The sequence below is a fragment of the Polypterus senegalus genome, chromosome 4 (assembly GCF_016835505.1).
Source record: "Polypterus senegalus isolate Bchr_013 chromosome 4, ASM1683550v1, whole genome shotgun sequence".
Lineage (NCBI taxonomy): Eukaryota > Metazoa > Chordata > Cladistia > Polypteriformes > Polypteridae > Polypterus > Polypterus senegalus.
In genome coordinates this window covers 82,055,543-82,079,039 of record NC_053157.1, presented here as the reverse complement: position 1 = coordinate 82,079,039, position 23,497 = coordinate 82,055,543, and the positions used below count along the sequence as shown (strand labels likewise).

Sequence of the window (23,497 nt, the reverse complement as noted above, 5' to 3'; positions counted from 1 at the left end):
TTCCATTGGAGGGAGCCAGTCAAGGTTTAAGAGCTGAAAACAGAATAAGATAAAGAAGAAGGAGGAATAGAGGAAACCGGCTTAAAATCAGAGATTGTCATTGGAATTTTGTTAGATGTCTTTACTCTTTATTCTGAAAGAGAGAGATAGAGATTGAGAGACACAAATGGAAACAGACACAGACAAAGGGAAAGGGGAAGAAGGAAATGGCATCTGACATTTTCTACCAAGTTACCTAGGCTTTTGGCAAAAGGCCTCACACTGAATGTACTGTGAAAGGGCAGTTTTGAGCAAGACATCCCAGATGGGACTCGAACCCACAATCCCTGGCTTAGGAGGCCAATGCCTTATCCATTAGGCCACTGGGACAAAATGCTCCCTCCTGGAATTGTACATTTCTTGGTGCTTCTAATCAGATCGGCGAGGGAAAAAAGAGAAGAGAACCGTTTAGCTCATGGAGGAGCGTTTCTTTCTTGTAATACTTTCAACAATGCAGTGGTTTTCTCTACCGTTGCTTCTGCTACAAAATTCAGTGGCAATGACTGCATAAGGAAATGAGAAAGACAGGTGAGGGCCACCCTGCCATCAAGACGGCATAGCAGAGGATGGTTTCGATCCATCGACCTCTGGGTTATGGGCCCAGCACGCTTCCGCTGCGCCACTCTGCTAACTCCCACCCTCTTTGTTTCTGAATGCCAATTCACTTGGATACAAGCAGCTCTTGGTGAACAACTTGCTAATGGTTTCACAGTCGTGGATAAAGAACTCTTTTGTAAAAACAGGTAAGAAGATTGATGTGACTTTAGGACTTCTCAGACAGTTAAGATTTCACAGCAAAAATTAAAGGTATGAAGCCTCGGGAGAACGTGACAGGAAACCGTGAAGAGAAAGAAAATTCAACCACGTGAATTGTTGAAGATTTATGCCTTAGGTACAATCATTCAAGATATCAGCCGTAATAGGGTCCTACATTGTGTGGATATTTGCATGCAGCTTTGATTTCAGATGCTGTTTTCTTCTTAATTCTGTCAAGTGCTTAACGTGAATTAGCTTGTTAGGCGGAAGAGTTCAGCCTCCACCAACACACTTTGGAAGAGCCTCCAAGCAGTAATAAGAGGTAAGAAATTGTGCTGGAAAAATCAAAAATAGAACACACACCATTAGGCAGGTGGGATTTAACTTCCGTATCTGCCCCCTCCAAATTCCTTCCATTGGAGGGAGCCAGTCAAGGTTTAAGAGCTGAAAACAGAATAAGATAAAGAAGAAGGAGGAATAGAGGAAACCGGCTTAAAATCAGAGATTGTCATTGGAATTTTGTTAGATGTCTTTACTCTTTATTCTGAAAGAGAGAGATAGAGATTGAGAGACACAAATGGAAACAGACACAGACAAAGGGAAAGGGGAAGAAGGAAATGGCATCTGACATTTTCTACCAAGTTACCTAGGCTTTTGGCAAAAGGCCTCACACTGAATGTACTGTGAAAGGGCAGTTTTGAGCAAGACATCCCAGATGGGACTCGAACCCACAATCCCTGGCTTAGGAGGCCAATGCCTTATCCATTAGGCCACTGGGACAAAATGCTCCCTCCTGGAATTGTACATTTCTTGGTGCTTCTAATCAGATCGGCGAGGGAAAAAAGAGAAGAGAACCGTTTAGCTCATGGAGGAGCGTTTCTTTCTTGTAATACTTTCAACAATGCAGTGGTTTTCTCTACCGTTGCTTCTGCTACAAAATTCAGTGGCAATGACTGCATAAGGAAATGAGAAAGACAGGTGAGGGCCACCCTGCCATCAAGACGGCATAGCAGAGGATGGTTTCGATCCATCGACCTCTGGGTTATGGGCCCAGCACGCTTCCGCTGCGCCACTCTGCTAACTCCCACCCTCTTTGTTTCTGAATGCCAATTCACTTGGATACAAGCAGCTCTTGGTGAACAACTTGCTAATGGTTTCACAGTCGTGGATAAAGAACTCTTTTGTAAAAACAGGTAAGAAGATTGATGTGACTTTAGGACTTCTCAGACAGTTAAGATTTCACAGCAAAAATTAAAGGTATGAAGCCTCGGGAGAACGTGACAGGAAACCGTGAAGAGAAAGAAAATTCAACCACGTGAATTGTTGAAGATTTATGCCTTAGGTACAATCATTCAAGATATCAGCCGTAATAGGGTCCTACATTGTGTGGATATTTGCATGCAGCTTTGATTTCAGATGCTGTTTTCTTCTTAATTCTGTCAAGTGCTTAACGTGAATTAGCTTGTTAGGCGGAAGAGTTCAGCCTCCACCAACACACTTTGGAAGAGCCTCCAAGCAGTAATAAGAGGTAAGAAATTGTGCTGGAAAAATCAAAAATAGAACACACACCATTAGGCAGGTGGGATTTAACTTCCGTATCTGCCCCCTCCAAATTCCTTCCATTGGAGGGAGCCAGTCAAGGTTTAAGAGCTGAAAACAGAATAAGATAAAGAAGAAGGAGGAATAGAGGAAACCGGCTTAAAATCAGAGATTGTCATTGGAATTTTGTTAGATGTCTTTACTCTTTATTCTGAAAGAGAGAGATAGAGATTGAGAGACACAAATGGAAACAGACACAGACAAAGGGAAAGGGGAAGAAGGAAATGGCATCTGACATTTTCTACCAAGTTACCTAGGCTTTTGGCAAAAGGCCTCACACTGAATGTACTGTGAAAGGGCAGTTTTGAGCAAGACATCCCAGATGGGACTCGAACCCACAATCCCTGGCTTAGGAGGCCAATGCCTTATCCATTAGGCCACTGGGACAAAATGCTCCCTCCTGGAATTGTACATTTCTTGGTGCTTCTAATCAGATCGGCGAGGGAAAAAAGAGAAGAGAACCGTTTAGCTCATGGAGGAGCGTTTCTTTCTTGTAATACTTTCAACAATGCAGTGGTTTCTCTACCGTTGCTTCTGCTACAAAATTCAGTGGCAATGACTGCATAAGGAAATGAGAAAGACAGGTGAGGGCCACCCTGCCATCAAGACGGCATAGCAGAGGATGGTTTCGATCCATCGACCTCTGGGTTATGGGCCCAGCACGCTTCCGCTGCGCCACTCTGCTAACTCCCACCCTCTTTGTTTCTGAATGCCAATTCACTTGGATACAAGCAGCTCTTGGTGAACAACTTGCTAATGGTTTCACAGTCGTGGATAAAGAACTCTTTTGTAAAAACAGGTAAGAAGATTGATGTGACTTTAGGACTTCTCAGACAGTTAAGATTTCACAGCAAAAATTAAAGGTATGAAGCCTCGGGAGAACGTGACAGGAAACCGTGAAGAGAAAGAAAATTCAACCACGTGAATTGTTGAAGATTTATGCCTTAGGTACAATCATTCAAGATATCAGCCGTAATAGGGTCCTACATTGTGTGGATATTTGCATGCAGCTTTGATTTCAGATGCTGTTTTCTTCTTAATTCTGTCAAGTGCTTAACGTGAATTAGCTTGTTAGGCGGAAGAGTTCAGCCTCCACCAACACACTTTGGAAGAGCCTCCAAGCAGTAATAAGAGGTAAGAAATTGTGCTGGAAAAATCAAAAATAGAACACACACCATTAGGCAGGTGGGATTTAACTTCCGTATCTGCCCCCTCCAAATTCCTTCCATTGGAGGGAGCCAGTCAAGGTTTAAGAGCTGAAAACAGAATAAGATAAAGAAGAAGGAGGAATAGAGGAAACCGGCTTAAAATCAGAGATTGTCATTGGAATTTTGTTAGATGTCTTTACTCTTTATTCTGAAAGAGAGAGATAGAGATTGAGAGACACAAATGGAAACAGACACAGACAAAGGGAAAGGGGAAGAAGGAAATGGCATCTGACATTTTCTACCAAGTTACCTAGGCTTTTGGCAAAAGGCCTCACACTGAATGTACTGTGAAAGGGCAGTTTTGAGCAAGACATCCCAGATGGGACTCGAACCCACAATCCCTGGCTTAGGAGGCCAATGCCTTATCCATTAGGCCACTGGGACAAAATGCTCCCTCCTGGAATTGTACATTTCTTGGTGCTTCTAATCAGATCGGCGAGGGAAAAAAGAGAAGAGAACCGTTTAGCTCATGGAGGAGCGTTTCTTTCTTGTAATACTTTCAACAATGCAGTGGTTTTCTCTACCGTTGCTTCTGCTACAAAATTCAGTGGCAATGACTGCATAAGGAAATGAGAAAGACAGGTGAGGGCCACCCTGCCATCAAGACGGCATAGCAGAGGATGGTTTCGATCCATCGACCTCTGGGTTATGGGCCCAGCACGCTTCCGCTGCGCCACTCTGCTAACTCCCACCCTCTTTGTTTCTGAATGCCAATTCACTTGGATACAAGCAGCTCTTGGTGAACAACTTGCTAATGGTTTCACAGTCGTGGATAAAGAACTCTTTTGTAAAAACAGGTAAGAAGATTGATGTGACTTTAGGACTTCTCAGACAGTTAAGATTTCACAGCAAAAATTAAAGGTATGAAGCCTCGGGAGAACGTGACAGGAAACCGTGAAGAGAAAGAAAATTCAACCACGTGAATTGTTGAAGATTTATGCCTTAGGTACAATCATTCAAGATATCAGCCGTAATAGGGTCCTACATTGTGTGGATATTTGCATGCAGCTTTGATTTCAGATGCTGTTTTCTTCTTAATTCTGTCAAGTGCTTAACGTGAATTAGCTTGTTAGGCGGAAGAGTTCAGCCTCCACCAACACACTTTGGAAGAGCCTCCAAGCAGTAATAAGAGGTAAGAAATTGTGCTGGAAAAATCAAAAATAGAACACACACCATTAGGCAGGTGGGATTTAACTTCCGTATCTGCCCCCTCCAAATTCCTTCCATTGGAGGGAGCCAGTCAAGGTTTAAGAGCTGAAAACAGAATAAGATAAAGAAGAAGGAGGAATAGAGGAAACCGGCTTAAAATCAGAGATTGTCATTGGAATTTTGTTAGATGTCTTTACTCTTTATTCTGAAAGAGAGAGATAGAGATTGAGAGACACAAATGGAAACAGACACAGACAAAGGGAAAGGGGAAGAAGGAAATGGCATCTGACATTTTCTACCAAGTTACCTAGGCTTTTGGCAAAAGGCCTCACACTGAATGTACTGTGAAAGGGCAGTTTTGAGCAAGACATCCCAGATGGGACTCGAACCCACAATCCCTGGCTTAGGAGGCCAATGCCTTATCCATTAGGCCACTGGGACAAAATGCTCCCTCCTGGAATTGTACATTTCTTGGTGCTTCTAATCAGATCGGCGAGAGAAAAAAGAGAAGAGAACCGTTTAGCTCATGGAGGAGCGTTTCTTTCTTGTAATACTTTCAACAATGCAGTGGTTTTCTCTACCGTTGCTTCTGCTACAAAATTCAGTGGCAATGACTGCATAAGGAAATGAGAAAGACAGGTGAGGGCCACCCTGCCATCAAGACGGCATAGCAGAGGATGGTTTCGATCCATCGACCTCTGGGTTATGGGCCCAGCACGCTTCCGCTGCGCCACTCTGCTAACTCCCACCCTCTTTGTTTCTGAATGCCAATTCACTTGGATACAAGCAGCTCTTGGTGAACAACTTGCTAATGGTTTCACAGTCGTGGATAAAGAACTCTTTTGTAAAAACAGGTAAGAAGATTGATGTGACTTTAGGACTTCTCAGACAGTTAAGATTTCACAGCAAAAATTAAAGGTATGAAGCCTCGGGAGAACGTGACAGGAAACCGTGAAGAGAAAGAAAATTCAACCACGTGAATTGTTGAAGATTTATGCCTTAGGTACAATCATTCAAGATATCAGCCGTAATAGGGTCCTACATTGTGTGGATATTTGCATGCAGCTTTGATTTCAGATGCTGTTTTCTTCTTAATTCTGTCAAGTGCTTAACGTGAATTAGCTTGTTAGGCGGAAGAGTTCAGCCTCCACCAACACACTTTGGAAGAGCCTCCAAGCAGTAATAAGAGGTAAGAAATTGTGCTGGAAAAATCAAAAATAGAACACACACCATTAGGCAGGTGGGATTTAACTTCCGTATCTGCCCCCTCCAAATTCCTTCCATTGGAGGGAGCCAGTCAAGGTTTAAGAGCTGAAAACAGAATAAGATAAAGAAGAAGGAGGAATAGAGGAAACCGGCTTAAAATCAGAGATTGTCATTGGAATTTTGTTAGATGTCTTTACTCTTTATTCTGAAAGAGAGAGATAGAGATTGAGAGACACAAATGGAAACAGACACAGACAAAGGGAAAGGGGAAGAAGGAAATGGCATCTGACATTTTCTACCAAGTTACCTAGGCTTTTGGCAAAAGGCCTCACACTGAATGTACTGTGAAAGGGCAGTTTTGAGCAAGACATCCCAGATGGGACTCGAACCCACAATCCCTGGCTTAGGAGGCCAATGCCTTATCCATTAGGCCACTGGGACAAAATGCTCCCTCCTGGAATTGTACATTTCTTGGTGCTTCTAATCAGATCGGCGAGGGAAAAAAGAGAAGAGAACCGTTTAGCTCATGGAGGAGCGTTTCTTTCTTGTAATACTTTCAACAATGCAGTGGTTTTCTCTACCGTTGCTTCTGCTACAAAATTCAGTGGCAATGACTGCATAAGGAAATGAGAAAGACAGGTGAGGGCCACCCTGCCATCAAGACGGCATAGCAGAGGATGGTTTCGATCCATCGACCTCTGGGTTATGGGCCCAGCACGCTTCCGCTGCGCCACTCTGCTAACTCCCACCCTCTTTGTTTCTGAATGCCAATTCACTTGGATACAAGCAGCTCTTGGTGAACAACTTGCTAATGGTTTCACAGTCGTGGATAAAGAACTCTTTTGTAAAAACAGGTAAGAAGATTGATGTGACTTTAGGACTTCTCAGACAGTTAAGATTTCACAGCAAAAATTAAAGGTATGAAGCCTCGGGAGAACGTGACAGGAAACCGTGAAGAGAAAGAAAATTCAACCACGTGAATTGTTGAAGATTTATGCCTTAGGTACAATCATTCAAGATATCAGCCGTAATAGGGTCCTACATTGTGTGGATATTTGCATGCAGCTTTGATTTCAGATGCTGTTTTCTTCTTAATTCTGTCAAGTGCTTAACGTGAATTAGCTTGTTAGGCGGAAGAGTTCAGCCTCCACCAACACACTTTGGAAGAGCCTCCAAGCAGTAATAAGAGGTAAGAAATTGTGCTGGAAAAATCAAAAATAGAACACACACCATTAGGCAGGTGGGATTTAACTTCCGTATCTGCCCCCTCCAAATTCCTTCCATTGGAGGGAGCCAGTCAAGGTTTAAGAGCTGAAAACAGAATAAGATAAAGAAGAAGGAGGAATAGAGGAAACCGGCTTAAAATCAGAGATTGTCATTGGAATTTTGTTAGATGTCTTTACTCTTTATTCTGAAAAGAGAGATAGAGATTGAGAGACACAAATGGAAACAGACACAGACAAAGGGAAAGGGGAAGAAGGAAATGGCATCTGACATTTTCTACCAAGTTACCTAGGCTTTTGGCAAAAGGCCTCACACTGAATGTACTGTGAAAGGGCAGTTTTGAGCAAGACATCCCAGATGGGACTCGAACCCACAATCCCTGGCTTAGGAGGCCAATGCCTTATCCATTAGGCCACTGGGACAAAATGCTCCCTCCTGGAATTGTACATTTCTTGGTGCTTCTAATCAGATCGGCGAGGGAAAAAAGAGAAGAGAACCGTTTAGCTCATGGAGGAGCGTTTCTTTCTTGTAATACTTTCAACAATGCAGTGGTTTTCTCTACCGTTGCTTCTGCTACAAAATTCAGTGGCAATGACTGCATAAGGAAATGAGAAAGACAGGTGAGGGCCACCCTGCCATCAAGACGGCATAGCAGAGGATGGTTTCGATCCATCGACCTCTGGGTTATGGGCCCAGCACGCTGCCGCTGCGCCACTCTGCTAACTCCCACCCTCTTTGTTTCTGAATGCCAATTCACTTGGATACAAGCAGCTCTTGGTGAACAACTTGCTAATGGTTTCACAGTCGTGGATAAAGAACTCTTTTGTAAAAACAGGTAAGAAGATTGATGTGACTTTAGGACTTCTCAGACAGTTAAGATTTCACAGCAAAAATTAAAGGTATGAAGCCTCGGGAGAAGCGTGACAGGAAACCGTGAAGAGAAAGAAAATTCAACCACGTGAATTGTTGAAGATTTATGCCTTAGGTACAATCATTCAAGATATCAGCCGTAATAGGGTCCTACATTGTGTGGATATTTGCATGCAGCTTTGATTTCAGATGCTGTTTTCTTCTTAATTCTGTCAAGTGCTTAACGTGAATTAGCTTGTTAGGCGGAAGAGTTCAGCCTCCACCAACACACTTTGGAAGAGCCTCCAAGCAGTAATAAGAGGTAAGAAATTGTGCTGGAAAAATCAAAAATAGAACACACACCATTAGGCAGGTGGGATTTAACTTCCGTATCTGCCCCCTCCAAATTCCTTCCATTGGAGGGAGCCAGTCAAGGTTTAAGAGCTGAAAACAGAATAAGATAAAGAAGAAGGAGGAATAGAGGAAACCGGCTTAAAATCAGAGATTGTCATTGGAATTTTGTTAGATGTCTTTACTCTTTATTCTGAAAGAGAGAGATAGAGATTGAGAGACACAAATGGAAACAGACACAGACAAAGGGAAAGGGGAAGAAGGAAATGGCATCTGACATTTTCTACCAAGTTACCTAGGCTTTTGGCAAAAGGCCTCACACTGAATGTACTGTGAAAGGGCAGTTTTGAGCAAGACATCCCAGATGGGACTCGAACCCACAATCCCTGGCTTAGGAGGCCAATGCCTTATCCATTAGGCCACTGGGACAAAATGCTCCCTCCTGGAATTGTACATTTCTTGGTGCTTCTAATCAGATCGGCGAGGGAAAAAAGAGAAGAGAACCGTTTAGCTCATGGAGGAGCGTTTCTTTCTTGTAATACTTTCAACAATGCAGTGGTTTTCTCTACCGTTGCTTCTGCTACAAAATTCAGTGGCAATGACTGCATAAGGAAATGAGAAAGACAGGTGAGGGCCACCCTGCCATCAAGACGGCATAGCAGAGGATGGTTTCGATCCATCGACCTCTGGGTTATGGGCCCAGCACGCTTCCGCTCACTCTGCTAACTCCTGCCCTCTTTGTTTCTGAATGCCAATTCACTTGGATACAAGCAGCTCTTGGTGAACAACTTGCTAATGGTTTCACAGTCGTGGATAAAGAACTCTTTTGTAAAAACAGGTAAGAAGATTGATGTGACTTTAGGACTTCTCAGACAGTTAAGATTTCACAGCAAAAATTAAAGGTATGAAGCCTCGGGAGAACGTGACAGGAAACCGTGAAGAGAAAGAAAATTCAACCACGTGAATTGTTGAAGATTTATGCCTTAGGTACAATCATTCAAGATATCAGCCGTAATAGGGTCCTACATTGTGTGGATATTTGCATGCAGCTTTGATTTCAGATGCTGTTTTCTTCTTAATTCTGTCAAGTGCTTAACGTGAATTAGCTTGTTAGGCGGAAGAGTTCAGCCTCCACCAACACACTTTGGAAGAGCCTCCAAGCAGTAATAAGAGGTAAGAAATTGTGCTGGAAAAATCAAAAATAGAACACACACCATTAGGCAGGTGGGATTTAACTTCCGTATCTGCCCCCTCCAAATTCCTTCCATTGGAGGGAGCCAGTCAAGGTTTAAGAGCTGAAAACAGAATAAGATAAAGAAGAAGGAGGAATAGAGGAAACCGGCTTAAAATCAGAGATTGTCATTGGAATTTTGTTAGATGTCTTTACTCTTTATTCTGAAAAGAGAGATAGAGATTGAGAGACACAAATGGAAACAGACACAGACAAAGGGAAAGGGGAAGAAGGAAATGGCATCTGACATTTTCTACCAAGTTACCTAGGCTTTTGGCAAAAGGCCTCACACTGAATGTACTGTGAAAGGGCAGTTTTGAGCAAGACATCCCAGATGGGACTCGAACCCACAATCCCTGGCTTAGGAGGCCAATGCCTTATCCATTAGGCCACTGGGACAAAATGCTCCCTCCTGGAATTGTACATTTCTTGGTGCTTCTAATCAGATCGGCGAGGGAAAAAAGAGAAGAGAACCGTTTAGCTCATGGAGGAGCGTTTCTTTCTTGTAATACTTTCAACAATGCAGTGGTTTTCTCTACCGTTGCTTCTGCTACAAAATTCAGTGGCAATGACTGCATAAGGAAATGAGAAAGACAGGTGAGGGCCACCCTGCCATCAAGACGGCATAGCAGAGGATGGTTTCGATCCATCGACCTCTGGGTTATGGGCCCAGCACGCTTCCGCTGCGCCACTCTGCTAACTCCCACCCTCTTTGTTTCTGAATGCCAATTCACTTGGATACAAGCAGCTCTTGGTGAACAACTTGCTAATGGTTTCACAGTCGTGGATAAAGAACTCTTTTGTAAAAACAGGTAAGAAGATTGATGTGACTTTAGGACTTCTCAGACAGTTAAGATTTCACAGCAAAAATTAAAGGTATGAAGCCTCGGGAGAACGTGACAGGAAACCGTGAAGAGAAAGAAAATTCAACCACGTGAATTGTTGAAGATTTATGCCTTAGGTACAATCATTCAAGATATCAGCCGTAATAGGGTCCTACATTGTGTGGATATTTGCATGCAGCTTTGATTTCAGATGCTGTTTTCTTCTTAATTCTGTCAAGTGCTTAACGTGAATTAGCTTGTTAGGCGGAAGAGTTCAGCCTCCACCAACACACTTTGGAAGAGCCTCCAAGCAGTAATAAGAGGTAAGAAATTGTGCTGGAAAAATCAAAAATAGAACACACACCATTAGGCAGGTGGGATTTAACTTCCGTATCTGCCCCCTCCAAATTCCTTCCATTGGAGGGAGCCAGTCAAGGTTTAAGAGCTGAAAACAGAATAAGATAAAGAAGAAGGAGGAATAGAGGAAACCGGCTTAAAATCAGAGATTGTCATTGGAATTTTGTTAGATGTCTTTACTCTTTATTCTGAAAGAGAGAGATAGAGATTGAGAGACACAAATGGAAACAGACACAGACAAAGGGAAAGGGGAAGAAGGAAATGGCATCTGACATTTTCTACCAAGTTACCTAGGCTTTTGGCAAAAGGCCTCACACTGAATGTACTGTGAAAGGGCAGTTTTGAGCAAGACATCCCAGATGGGACTCGAACCCACAATCCCTGGCTTAGGAGGCCAATGCCTTATCCATTAGGCCACTGGGACAAAATGCTCCCTCCTGGAATTGTACATTTCTTGGTGCTTCTAATCAGATCGGCGAGGGAAAAAAGAGAAGAGAACCGTTTAGCTCATGGAGGAGCGTTTCTTTCTTGTAATACTTTCAACAATGCAGTGGTTTTCTCTACCGTTGCTTCTGCTACAAAATTCAGTGGCAATGACTGCATAAGGAAATGAGAAAGACAGGTGAGGGCCACCCTGCCATCAAGACGGCATAGCAGAGGATGGTTTCGATCCATCGACCTCTGGGTTATGGGCCCAGCACGCTTCCGCTGCGCCACTCTGCTAACTCCCACCCTCTTTGTTTCTGAATGCCAATTCACTTGGATACAAGCAGCTCTTGGTGAACAACTTGCTAATGGTTTCACAGTCGTGGATAAAGAACTCTTTTGTAAAAACAGGTAAGAAGATTGATGTGACTTTAGGACTTCTCAGACAGTTAAGATTTCACAGCAAAAATTAAAGGTATGAAGCCTCGGGAGAACGTGACAGGAAACCGTGAAGAGAAAGAAAATTCAACCACGTGAATTGTTGAAGATTTATGCCTTAGGTACAATCATTCAAGATATCAGCCGTAATAGGGTCCTACATTGTGTGGATATTTGCATGCAGCTTTGATTTCAGATGCTGTTTTCTTCTTAATTCTGTCAAGTGCTTAACGTGAATTAGCTTGTTAGGCGGAAGAGTTCAGCCTCCACCAACACACTTTGGAAGAGCCTCCAAGCAGTAATAAGAGGTAAGAAATTGTGCTGGAAAAATCAAAAATAGAACACACACCATTAGGCAGGTGGGATTTAACTTCCGTATCTGCCCCCTCCAAATTCCTTCCATTGGAGGGAGCCAGTCAAGGTTTAAGAGCTGAAAACAGAATAAGATAAAGAAGAAGGAGGAATAGAGGAAACCGGCTTAAAATCAGAGATTGTCATTGGAATTTTGTTAGATGTCTTTACTCTTTATTCTGAAAGAGAGAGATAGAGATTGAGAGACACAAATGGAAACAGACACAGACAAAGGGAAAGGGGAAGAAGGAAATGGCATCTGACATTTTCTACCAAGTTACCTAGGCTTTTGGCAAAAGGCCTCACACTGAATGTACTGTGAAAGGGCAGTTTTGAGCAAGACATCCCAGATGGGACTCGAACCCACAATCCCTGGCTTAGGAGGCCAATGCCTTATCCATTAGGCCACTGGGACAAAATGCTCCCTCCTGGAATTGTACATTTCTTGGTGCTTCTAATCAGATCGAGGGAAAAAGAGAAGAGAACCGTTTAGCTCATGGAGGAGCGTTTCTTTCTTGTAATACTTTCAACAATGCAGTGGTTTTCTCTACCGTTGCTTCTGCTACAAAATTCAGTGGCAATGACTGCATAAGGAAATGAGAAAGACAGGTGAGGGCCACCCTGCCATCAAGACGGCATAGCAGAGGATGGTTTCGATCCATCGACCTCTGGGTTATGGGCCCAGCACGCTTCCGCTGCGCCACTCTGCTAACTCCCACCCTCTTTGTTTCTGAATGCCAATTCACTTGGATACAAGCAGCTCTTGGTGAACAACTTGCTAATGGTTTCACAGTCGTGGATAAAGAACTCTTTTGTAAAAACAGGTAAGAAGATTGATGTGACTTTAGGACTTCTCAGACAGTTAAGATTTCACAGCAAAAATTAAAGGTATGAAGCCTCGGGAGAACGTGACAGGAAACCGTGAAGAGAAAGAAAATTCAACCACGTGAATTGTTGAAGATTTATGCCTTAGGTACAATCATTCAAGATATCAGCCGTAATAGGGTCCTACATTGTGTGGATATTTGCATGCAGCTTTGATTTCAGATGCTGTTTTCTTCTTAATTCTGTCAAGTGCTTAACGTGAATTAGCTTGTTAGGCGGAAGAGTTCAGCCTCCACCAACACACTTTGGAAGAGCCTCCAAGCAGTAATAAGAGGTAAGAAATTGTGCTGGAAAAATCAAAAATAGAACACACACCATTAGGCAGGTGGGATTTAACTTCCGTATCTGCCCCCTCCAAATTCCTTCCATTGGAGGGAGCCAGTCAAGGTTTAAGAGCTGAAAACAGAATAAGATAAAGAAGAAGGAGGAATAGAGGAAACCGGCTTAAAATCAGAGATTGTCATTGGAATTTTGTTAGATGTCTTTACTCTTTATTCTGAAAGAGAGAGATAGAGATTGAGAGACACAAATGGAAACAGACACAGACAAAGGGAAAGGGGAAGAAGGAAATGGCATCTGACATTTTCTACCAAGTTACCTAGGCTTTTGGCAAAAGGCCTCACACTGAATGTACTGTGAAAGGGCAGTTTTGAGCAAGACATCCCAGATGGGACTCGAACCCACAATCCCTGGCTTAGGAGGCCAATGCCTTATCCATTAGGCCACTGGGACAAAATGCTCCCTCCTGGAATTGTACATTTCTTGGTGCTTCTAATCAGATCGGCGAGGGAAAAAAGAGAAGAGAACCGTTTAGCTCATGGAGGAGCGTTTCTTTCTTGTAATACTTTCAACAATGCAGTGGTTTTCTCTACCGTTGCTTCTGCTACAAAATTCAGTGGCAATGACTGCATAAGGAAATGAGAAAGACAGGTGAGGGCCACCCTGCCATCAAGACGGCATAGCAGAGGATGGTTTCGATCCATCGACCTCTGGGTTATGGGCCCAGCACGCTTCCGCTGCGCCACTCTGCTAACTCCCACCCTCTTTGTTTCTGAATGCCAATTCACTTGGATACAAGCAGCTCTTGGTGAACAACTTGCTAATGGTTTCACAGTCGTGGATAAAGAACTCTTTTGTAAAAACAGGTAAGAAGATTGATGTGACTTTAGGACTTCTCAGACAGTTAAGATTTCACAGCAAAAATTAAAGGTATGAAGCCTCGGGAGAACGTGACAGGAAACCGTGAAGAGAAAGAAAATTCAACCACGTGAATTGTTGAAGATTTATGCCTTAGGTACAATCATTCAAGATATCAGCCGTAATAGGGTCCTACATTGTGTGGATATTTGCATGCAGCTTTGATTTCAGATGCTGTTTTCTTCTTAATTCTGTCAAGTGCTTAACGTGAATTAGCTTGTTAGGCGGAAGAGTTCAGCCTCCACCAACACACTTTGGAAGAGCCTCCAAGCAGTAATAAGAGGTAAGAAATTGTGCTGGAAAAATCAAAAATAGAACACACACCATTAGGCAGGTGGGATTTAACTTCCGTATCTGCCCCCTCCAAATTCCTTCCATTGGAGGGAGCCAGTCAAGGTTTAAGAGCTGAAAACAGAATAAGATAAAGAAGAAGGAGGAATAGAGGAAACCGGCTTAAAATCAGAGATTGTCATTGGAATTTTGTTAGATGTCTTTACTCTTTATTCTGAAAGAGAGAGATAGAGATTGAGAGACACAAATGGAAACAGACACAGACAAAGGGAAAGGGGAAGAAGGAAATGGCATCTGACATTTTCTACCAAGTTACCTAGGCTTTTGGCAAAAGGCCTCACACTGAATGTACTGTGAAAGGGCAGTTTTGAGCAAGACATCCCAGATGGGACTCGAACCCACAATCCCTGGCTTAGGAGGCCAATGCCTTATCCATTAGGCCACTGGGACAAAATGCTCCCTCCTGGAATTGTACATTTCTTGGTGCTTCTAATCAGATCGGCGAGGGAAAAAAGAGAAGAGAACCGTTTAGCTCATGGAGGAGCGTTTCTTTCTTGTAATACTTTCAACAATGCAGTGGTTTTCTCTACCGTTGCTTCTGCTACAAAATTCAGTGGCAATGACTGCATAAGGAAATGAGAAAGACAGGTGAGGGCCACCCTGCCATCAAGACGGCATAGCAGAGGATGGTTTCGATCCATCGACCTCTGGGTTATGGGCCCAGCACGCTTCCGCTGCGCCACTCTGCTAACTCCCACCCTCTTTGTTTCTGAATGCCAATTCACTTGGATACAAGCAGCTCTTGGTGAACAACTTGCTAATGGTTTCACAGTCGTGGATAAAGAACTCTTTTGTAAAAACAGGTAAGAAGATTGATGTGACTTTAGGACTTCTCAGACAGTTAAGATTTCACAGCAAAAATTAAAGGTATGAAGCCTCGGGAGAACGTGACAGGAAACCGTGAAGAGAAAGAAAATTCAACCACGTGAATTGTTGAAGATTTATGCCTTAGGTACAATCATTCAAGATATCAGCCGTAATAGGGTCCTACATTGTGTGGATATTTGCATGCAGCTTTGATTTCAGATGCTGTTTTCTTCTTAATTCTGTCAAGTGCTTAACGTGAATTAGCTTGTTAGGCGGAAGAGTTCAGCCTCCACCAACACACTTTGGAAGAGCCTCCAAGCAGTAATAAGAGGTAAGAAATTGTGCTGGAAAAATCAAAAATAGAACACACACCATTAGGCAGGTGGGATTTAACTTCCGTATCTGCCCCCTCCAAATTCCTTCCATTGGAGGGAGCCAGTCAAGGTTTAAGAGCTGAAAACAGAATAAGATAAAGAAGAAGGAGGAATAGAGGAAACCGGCTTAAAATCAGAGATTGTCATTGGAATTTTGTTAGATGTCTTTACTCTTTATTCTGAAAGAGAGAGATAGAGATTGAGAGACACAAATGGAAACAGACACAGACAAAGGGAAAGGGGAAGAAGGAAATGGCATCTGACATTTTCTACCAAGTTACCTAGGCTTTTGGCAAAAGGCCTCACACTGAATGTACTGTGAAAGGGCAGTTTTGAGCAAGACATCCCAGATGGGACTCGAACCCACAATCCCTGGCTTAGGAGGCCAATGCCTTATCCATTAGGCCACTGGGACAAAATGCTCCCTCCTGGAATTGTACATTTCTTGGTGCTTCTAATCAGATCGGCGAGGGAAAAAAGAGAAGAGAACCGTTTAGCTCATGGAGGAGCGTTTCTTTCTTGTAATACTTTCAACAATGCAGTGGTTTTCTCTACCGTTGCTTCTGCTACAAAATTCAGTGGCAATGACTGCATAAGGAAATGAGAAAGACAGGTGAGGGCCACCCTGCCATCAAGACGGCATAGCAGAGGATGGTTTCGATCCATCGACCTCTGGGTTATGGGCCCAGCACGCTTCCGCTGCGCCACTCTGCTAACTCCCACCCTCTTTGTTTCTGAATGCCAATTCACTTGGATACAAGCAGCTCTTGGTGAACAACTTGCTAATGGTTTCACAGTCGTGGATAAAGAACTCTTTTGTAAAAACAGGTAAGAAGATTGATGTGACTTTAGGACTTCTCAGACAGTTAAGATTTCACAGCAAAAATTAAAGGTATGAAGCCTCGGGAGAACGTGACAGGAAACCGTGAAGAGAAAGAAAATTCAACCACGTGAATTGTTGAAGATTTATGCCTTAGGTACAATCATTCAAGATATCAGCCGTAATAGGGTCCTACATTGTGTGGATATTTGCATGCAGCTTTGATTTCAGATGCTGTTTTCTTCTTAATTCTGTCAAGTGCTTAACGTGAATTAGCTTGTTAGGCGGAAGAGTTCAGCCTCCACCAACACACTTTGGAAGAGCCTCCAAGCAGTAATAAGAGGTAAGAAATTGTGCTGGAAAAATCAAAAATAGAACACACACCATTAGGCAGGTGGGATTTAACTTCCGTATCTGCCCCCTCCAAATTCCTTCCATTGGAGGGAGCCAGTCAAGGTTTAAGAGCTGAAAACAGAATAAGATAAAGAAGAAGGAGGAATAGAGGAAACCGGCTTAAAATCAGAGATTGTCATTGGAATTTTGTTAGATGTCTTTACTCTTTATTCTGAAAGAGAGAGATAGAGATTGAGAGACACAAATGGAAACAGACACAGACAAAGGGAAAGGGGAAGAAGGAAATGGCATCTGACATTTTCTACCAAGTTACCTAGGCTTTTGGCAAAAGGCCTCACACTGAATGTACTGTGAAAGGGCAGTTTTGAGCAAGACATCCCAGATGGGACTCGAACCCACAATCCCTGGCTTAGGAGGCCAATGCCTTATCCATTAGGCCACTGGGACAAAATGCTCCCTCCTGGAATTGTACATTTCTTGGTGCTTCTAATCAGATCGGAGAGGGAAAAAAAGAGAAGAGAACCGTTTATGGTTTAGATTGGCATGGATAAAGAACTAATGTATAAAAAATGTATAAACTTACATTGATGAATGTAAGTTTATGCCTTCTGAAACAGTTAAGATTTCAAACGAAAAATTAAAGGCATGAAGCCTCGAGTGAAGATAATGTGAATTCGTGTTCAGATAGAAAATTCAACCATGTTCATTGATGAAGACTTATGCCATTGGTACAACCATTCATTAGTCAATCTGAGAGTGTTTTTTCTCATGTCAGGATTCAGGGTACTCAATTATTTTTCCACAGCACACCAGTTGAAATACACTTGTGTTGGCTATAATTATTACATTTAATTATTAAGTTATTGATGATGATGAACAATTGAGGATGGCATAAAAGCATTTTTAACACAATTTTAATGTATGTCCATTAAGTTGCTTATACTTTCAATTAAATCGGTCTTCAGCAGTGTATTTAAAATCAACAGTCGGTTTAATCATTTATTTTTTTTGTGTTACATATCTGTGTTTTATATACTATGCCAATTTGAGAATTAACAGATTTTTTTTTATTTTTGATGGTGCTTATATTACATTGGCCTTGCTTTCTTATTGCCTTCTTTTCAACTTACCTATTAGGAAGGTAGAGAAATTTAGGGTGTATTTGCTTAATGCAACAAGTGTTATGTATTTGGTTAAATGTTCAGGTTCAAGGTCATTGTTATGTTTAAGCTATGCCATTCATTTTTTTCAAATTCCTTTGTATGAATTCTACATTAGTTTTGTTATTCAGTGTGTAAGTGCTTATTTTTTGATTACATGTTTAAATGTTTAATGCAATTAATCAGGATTAATTTCAAACAATGATGTAATTAGCTAGTTTTTTTTAATGGATTTCCAGTACAAGTATTATTTCATATTTTTCACTCTTTCAGTTCCCTGATTTCTAGTAAGGAAAGATTTCAACGTTGATAAGAGAACTAGAAAAAAAAAAGGGGAACAAGAGGAAAACCAAAGAGAGTGTGGCAAGCAGCTGGGGGTGCCACCCAGCCAGGATGCCCGGATGGAGCAGAGGAGGGATTACGCCTCCTCCAGACCACAAGGGGGCAACCACCCTGGTGGCTTTGGGGACCACAGGAACAGAGCTTAGAAGCTCAACCCTATAGGGGCCTGTGGTCACCGCCAGGAGGCACCCCAATGCCTGAGGAGCCCTGGCCCTCAGCACTTTTGCCACACACAGAAGTGCTGGGGGGAAGAAGACCAGGGACACCCGGAGTGCTTCCAGGTCTGCAGCCGATACACACTTGGGTGTGCCGGCGGAAGCTAATCGGGAGGCACCTGGAGCACGTCCGAGTGTGTATAAATGGGGCCGCCTCCCTCCATTCGATGGCTGGAGTTGGGAGGAAGCACGATGGAGCTCGAGAGGAGAGGAGTAGAGGCAGACCAGAAAATGAGAGGCATAGTGAGACCTGGACTTTGGGGTAGTTTTGGGGTTGTGTGTGCACTGTAAATATTGTATAGAATGATTAAACGTGTGTTGGTTGCTGAACCATTGGTGTCTGCCTGTCTGTGTCCAGGCCAGTTACCACAAGAGGTTAGCATTTGCAGCAAATAGGTTGCAATGATTCTAAATTCTGAAAGAGAGAGAGAAATCAGAAGAAGATGGTATAGCCAGGTGCTTTGGAAAAGAGAAATGTTTGATTTTCAACAACAGTCAAAAACATTTCACATTGGATTTAAATCTCCTATTTTTCGCTTTTCAAGCCACTTGCTTACCCATTAGAAATGCAGAATTTTATTGGTTCTGAGTTGGTCGTGCCATAATCGGGTTACATTTGCAAGCCAACTTTGTCTGAACACAATTTGCATCAAGAACACTTTCAAAAATGTAGCATTTATATCCTCATAAAAAGTACATAAAACCTTTGTTGACAGTATTAGAGATTTTCTGAGAAAGTGCTCCTTGTTCAACATAACCAATAGATGTTAATAATATATTCCACGTCACCTCACATGTACTGTGATATGTGATTGTGGAAAGAGGAGAAACATAACTCTTTTTTGTGTAGATATTTTTGGGTGTAAGGGGTGATGGTCAACAGCACATAAAATGTGAAGATTGTTTTGTAGGAATAGACACATCATAATATAATATGGATTTATATAACCACCTTAAGCATTACCACAAAATATGAGGAGGCTATGAAGTCTATAAAGAAATGGGAAACGAATCTGCTTCCTCAGTGCTTTAAGAGCTTATTCTAAAATATTATTGTTTAGATCCTGCCAGGTTTTGAAAAAGTTCTGCACAGATCCTCTAAGTGAGAATTAGATTTTTTCCAATTTCAAATAATATAAAACATCAGTTACCCACTGACTTAAAAGAGAATTAAGATTCTTCCAGTTTAGCAAAATAAGTCTGTGTGCCAATAGTGTAGTAAAGGCAATCACAATTTTTTTTTGTCCTTCTCCACTTTAAGTCCATCTGGAAGAACACCAAACACAGCTGTTAATGGTTTAGGAGAGATTGTGACACCAAGACTATCTGGAAGGCACTTAAAAATTTTTATCCAGAATGATGTTAATTTAGTGCTGGCCCAAAACATGTGACCCAGTGAAGCTGGAACTTAATTGCAGTGTCTGCAGGTTGGATCTTGCCCTGGAAACATTTTAGACAGTTTTAAGCGAGACAGATGTGCTCAATATATAATTTTGAGTTAAATAATTGTATGCTTTGCGCATATGGAGCTCAAGTGAATTCTCTGCATTGCTACCTTCCACTCCTTTTCTGATATGTTGAGTGAGAGATCCTTTTCCCATTGTCCTCTTGGATCTATGAAAGCGAGGGAGTGTAAAATAATATTATATATTACAGAAATGCTGTCTGAGTCCTCAAAACTGAGCAATATTTTTTTCAGCAGGTGGGAGATGAGGAAAATCGGGCAGGTTCTGTTTAACAAAGTTTCTAATTTGAAGATAGCGAAAGAAATGTGTTGCTCGAAAGTTAAATTTAGAATGTAATTGTACATAGCATGCAAATATGTTGTCTATATAAAGATCTCAATTTAATCCCAAATGTTTTCCAGACATTAAAAACTGCATATGTTTGCGAGGGTTGAAAAAGGTGGTTCTCATGCAGAGGTGCCACAGATAAAAGATTCTCCATCTTAAAATGCTTTCTACATTGGTTCCATATTCTGAGTCAGTGAAGCACAATTGGGTTATTAGTATATCGGCGATAACTTGCATTAATAGGGGCACAAATCAGGGAATATAAAGAAGTACTGCAGGATTTTATTTCTATTTTGCACCAAGCCTGTTTATGTTCATCTATTTGTGTCCAAGTTTTTATACTTTGTATGTTTGCTGCTCAGTAATAAAACTAAAAGTTGGGTAGAGCCATGCCACCTTCTGCCTTAGGTCTTTGTAGGGTCACTCTTTGAATAAGTGGATGTTTTAAGTTCCAAATAAATGAGGTTATGGTTGAATCTAATTGCTTAAAAAATAATTTATTGATGTATATTGGAATGTTTTAAAATAAAAAGAGAAGCTTAGGAAGGATATTCATCTTAACAACGTTAATTCTTCTAGCTAGAGTGAGATGAAGGGTTGACCATCTATGCAAGTCTTACTTAATTTTTTCCTTACAGACGGTGAAATTTTGTTAATAAAGAGCTTGATGTTTATTTGTGATATTTACTTCTAGGTATTTATACTGATCTGCAATTATAAAAGGGAAGATGTCCAATCCAATATTGTATGCTTGTGAATTCACTGGAAAGAGCACACTTTTATTCAAACTAATTCTGAGACCAGAGATCTTTTGAAATTCTGTAAGTGCTGTTAAGACTGCAGGCACAGTATTTTGTGGGTTTGATATATACAGTACCATATCATCTGCATATAGAGAAAATGTCTGTTCAAGTCCTTCTCTGATTATCCCCTTTACTTCATAAGCATTTCAACAGTGAACTGCCAGTGGTTCAATAGTGATTGCAAATAGCAGTGGTGACAAGGGGCATCCTTGTCCGGTACCACGTTCTAGTTTAAAGTAGTCTGAACAAATGTTGTTAATACAAACTGAAGCTTCTGAATTGGTATACCATAGTTTGATCCATGCACAAATGTTCAGTCCAAACCCAAATTTCTCTAATGTAGTGAAAAGGTAGTTCCATTCAATCATATCAAATGCTTTTTCTGCATCCAATGATAGTAATATCTCTGGTTGTGTTTGACTTTGCTGGTGAATATATTACATTAAACAGGCGTCGAAGATTGGAAGCTATGTGTCGGCCTATAACACTAGAATTACCAGAGCCTACGAAAAAACACGTAGATCCGACCCACCTTAAATCGCTTCTTAAAACCATTCTCACCTCTCCGCCAGCCTCCTTTGTCCTGTAAATGTGCCGATAAAAACAAACAGCAAGCAGCTGTTTTTCTAAATGTACAAAATGTAGGCATAAACTATAAAATGTGTGAAACCTAAAGGCCAAAGATCAAATAAACATTTTCATAAAAGGTTCAGAAGTTTTACAACAGCTTCCATGGAGTAATGGCGAGATTTTGTCACTTAGAGTGCAGCAGACTTGCTGTACCTCAATAGATCAGAGTTCGATTCTTCACTGGGGAGAAATTTTATTTATTTATTTTTAATCTCCGTCTTTCTGCCTGCCTGAACTCCCTGTCTATCTATATAGTAATAACAGTAATTTTATTATTATATAGGAGCTTCCCTGTCTGCCTGTCATATAGTGCCTTTCCTTCCTATCTATCTATATATCTATCCCCTTAGCTGTTTTTTATATATCTATTATACAGTGCCTTCCCTGTTTATTTATATATCTAGTGCCTTCTCTGCCTGTCTGTCTGTCTGTCTGATTGCATATAGCGCTGAACTTACTGCTCTGTACTATTCTGTCCTCTGCATGTCCTGGAGTACAAAAGAAACACCACCATACAGCAATATGTTTGAACTGGCAAGATCAGGGAAAAAAACACGCGGTCACTGATTACAAACCGCAAGATGAATGAAAGTGACAATATATGTAAAAAATCATCACACTAATGCAATATTATTTGAAAACAAACAGCGTCAGATTGGGTTTGAATATGCGCCCGATCTGACGCTGTTCGTTTTCAAATAATATTGCATGTACTGTACATTGAAACTGCTGCACTGAAAAAGCTGACGCCTTCTGTAACAGCATCAGTGTGTATTCAAACCCGATCTGACGCTGTTCGTTTCTGTACTAATTTAGAATAAAAACACACATTTGATTTCAGTCAGTCTTTAAGAGCCATTGTAAATGCATTTATAATTGTAAAGGTTAGCTTTTTTTTTTTTTAATTCAGTTCCATTCTCTCAGTAATGTTCACGATCTCCCCCTCCCCATCTGACACTGCTGTTTTCAGATAAAGACACGCTATAGCTCAAATGTTATTTATTTGGAGACGCGCTATAGCTCAAATGTGATTTATTTGGAGACGCGCTATAGCTCGAATGTTATTTATATTGGGAAGAAAGTACAGTGTCAGGTGTTCATTCAGTGTAATAGGAACCATAGCACAGAGAGATGTGTACACTGCAACAAGTACACATGTCGTAAATGTAGGAAGGGTTTGTGGGAATTGTTAATATTTGAATGTGATGATTTTATATAGCACGGATCGGAAATCAACAGGTCTTAGCATTGCACCACGCAAGCTGTCGTATCAACCGCCTACTGTAACTTGCTTTATTTTTTCTTCACTTATAGTCTAGAATAAAAGTGCACTTGTTTTGTTATACTTGTACACCAACATATGTTTTTGTGTTTGAGCAACACGGGTATGCTCAAAAAATAAACGTGTAATGCCACAAAAAGTGCACGCAGGCACTTCAGTTCGCAAGCATTGTTACGAGAATGCAGTCACAAGTACGCTGCAGAGCTATAGCGCATCTTTATGTGAAAACAGCAGTATTGGGGATTTTGGGGTAGGGAAGGATCCTGAACACGACTGAGAGAAAATGAAAGTGAATAAAAAAAAACGAAACTAACCTTTACAAGTATCATAAATTACACTGGCTGTTACACACTGAAATCAAATGTATGTTTTTATTCTAAATTAGTAAGAATAAGAGCAGATTACTTCTCAAAACTGAATCATCCAGGATCAAACTGATGACCTTTTGGTTACTAGTCAGCAGCTGATACCATTAC

The 23,497-nt window shown here is 41.5% G+C and overlaps 28 non-coding genes across 28 annotated transcripts; all 28 read right to left on the bottom strand.

Annotated features, from left to right (window-relative positions):
* Positions 1-296: 296 nt before the first annotated feature.
* On the bottom strand, positions 297-369 carry trnar-ccu. Its single transcript has one exon. It is a non-coding gene; the product is annotated as a tRNA-Arg (tRNA).
* Positions 370-596: 227 nt separating this feature from the next.
* On the bottom strand, positions 597-668 carry trnam-cau. Its single transcript has one exon. It is a non-coding gene; the product is annotated as a tRNA-Met (tRNA).
* An 834-nt stretch (positions 669-1,502) lies between these two features.
* On the bottom strand, positions 1,503-1,575 carry trnar-ccu. The gene has a single exon. It is a non-coding gene; the product is annotated as a tRNA-Arg (tRNA).
* A 227-nt stretch (positions 1,576-1,802) lies between these two features.
* On the bottom strand, positions 1,803-1,874 carry trnam-cau. The gene has a single exon. It is a non-coding gene; the product is annotated as a tRNA-Met (tRNA).
* An 834-nt stretch (positions 1,875-2,708) lies between these two features.
* On the bottom strand, positions 2,709-2,781 carry trnar-ccu. Its single transcript has one exon. It is a non-coding gene; the product is annotated as a tRNA-Arg (tRNA).
* A 226-nt stretch (positions 2,782-3,007) lies between these two features.
* On the bottom strand, positions 3,008-3,079 carry trnam-cau. The gene has a single exon. It is a non-coding gene; the product is annotated as a tRNA-Met (tRNA).
* Positions 3,080-3,913: 834 nt separating this feature from the next.
* Positions 3,914-3,986, bottom strand: trnar-ccu. The gene has a single exon. It is a non-coding gene; the product is annotated as a tRNA-Arg (tRNA).
* Positions 3,987-4,213: 227 nt separating this feature from the next.
* Positions 4,214-4,285, bottom strand: trnam-cau. Its single transcript has one exon. It is a non-coding gene; the product is annotated as a tRNA-Met (tRNA).
* An 834-nt stretch (positions 4,286-5,119) lies between these two features.
* On the bottom strand, positions 5,120-5,192 carry trnar-ccu. Its single transcript has one exon. It is a non-coding gene; the product is annotated as a tRNA-Arg (tRNA).
* A 227-nt stretch (positions 5,193-5,419) lies between these two features.
* trnam-cau lies at positions 5,420-5,491 on the bottom strand. The gene has a single exon. It is a non-coding gene; the product is annotated as a tRNA-Met (tRNA).
* Positions 5,492-6,325: 834 nt separating this feature from the next.
* trnar-ccu lies at positions 6,326-6,398 on the bottom strand. Its single transcript has one exon. It is a non-coding gene; the product is annotated as a tRNA-Arg (tRNA).
* Positions 6,399-6,625: 227 nt separating this feature from the next.
* On the bottom strand, positions 6,626-6,697 carry trnam-cau. Its single transcript has one exon. It is a non-coding gene; the product is annotated as a tRNA-Met (tRNA).
* An 833-nt stretch (positions 6,698-7,530) lies between these two features.
* trnar-ccu lies at positions 7,531-7,603 on the bottom strand. The gene has a single exon. It is a non-coding gene; the product is annotated as a tRNA-Arg (tRNA).
* A 227-nt stretch (positions 7,604-7,830) lies between these two features.
* Positions 7,831-7,902, bottom strand: trnam-cau. The gene has a single exon. It is a non-coding gene; the product is annotated as a tRNA-Met (tRNA).
* An 835-nt stretch (positions 7,903-8,737) lies between these two features.
* On the bottom strand, positions 8,738-8,810 carry trnar-ccu. The gene has a single exon. It is a non-coding gene; the product is annotated as a tRNA-Arg (tRNA).
* Positions 8,811-9,938: 1,128 nt separating this feature from the next.
* trnar-ccu lies at positions 9,939-10,011 on the bottom strand. Its single transcript has one exon. It is a non-coding gene; the product is annotated as a tRNA-Arg (tRNA).
* A 227-nt stretch (positions 10,012-10,238) lies between these two features.
* Positions 10,239-10,310, bottom strand: trnam-cau. The gene has a single exon. It is a non-coding gene; the product is annotated as a tRNA-Met (tRNA).
* Positions 10,311-11,144: 834 nt separating this feature from the next.
* trnar-ccu lies at positions 11,145-11,217 on the bottom strand. The gene has a single exon. It is a non-coding gene; the product is annotated as a tRNA-Arg (tRNA).
* A 227-nt stretch (positions 11,218-11,444) lies between these two features.
* On the bottom strand, positions 11,445-11,516 carry trnam-cau. Its single transcript has one exon. It is a non-coding gene; the product is annotated as a tRNA-Met (tRNA).
* Positions 11,517-12,350: 834 nt separating this feature from the next.
* Positions 12,351-12,423, bottom strand: trnar-ccu. Its single transcript has one exon. It is a non-coding gene; the product is annotated as a tRNA-Arg (tRNA).
* Positions 12,424-12,646: 223 nt separating this feature from the next.
* On the bottom strand, positions 12,647-12,718 carry trnam-cau. The gene has a single exon. It is a non-coding gene; the product is annotated as a tRNA-Met (tRNA).
* An 834-nt stretch (positions 12,719-13,552) lies between these two features.
* On the bottom strand, positions 13,553-13,625 carry trnar-ccu. The gene has a single exon. It is a non-coding gene; the product is annotated as a tRNA-Arg (tRNA).
* Positions 13,626-13,852: 227 nt separating this feature from the next.
* Positions 13,853-13,924, bottom strand: trnam-cau. The gene has a single exon. It is a non-coding gene; the product is annotated as a tRNA-Met (tRNA).
* Positions 13,925-14,758: 834 nt separating this feature from the next.
* trnar-ccu lies at positions 14,759-14,831 on the bottom strand. The gene has a single exon. It is a non-coding gene; the product is annotated as a tRNA-Arg (tRNA).
* A 227-nt stretch (positions 14,832-15,058) lies between these two features.
* On the bottom strand, positions 15,059-15,130 carry trnam-cau. Its single transcript has one exon. It is a non-coding gene; the product is annotated as a tRNA-Met (tRNA).
* Positions 15,131-15,964: 834 nt separating this feature from the next.
* Positions 15,965-16,037, bottom strand: trnar-ccu. Its single transcript has one exon. It is a non-coding gene; the product is annotated as a tRNA-Arg (tRNA).
* A 227-nt stretch (positions 16,038-16,264) lies between these two features.
* Positions 16,265-16,336, bottom strand: trnam-cau. Its single transcript has one exon. It is a non-coding gene; the product is annotated as a tRNA-Met (tRNA).
* Positions 16,337-17,170: 834 nt separating this feature from the next.
* Positions 17,171-17,243, bottom strand: trnar-ccu. Its single transcript has one exon. It is a non-coding gene; the product is annotated as a tRNA-Arg (tRNA).
* Between the last annotated feature and the right edge of the window lie 6,254 nt (positions 17,244-23,497).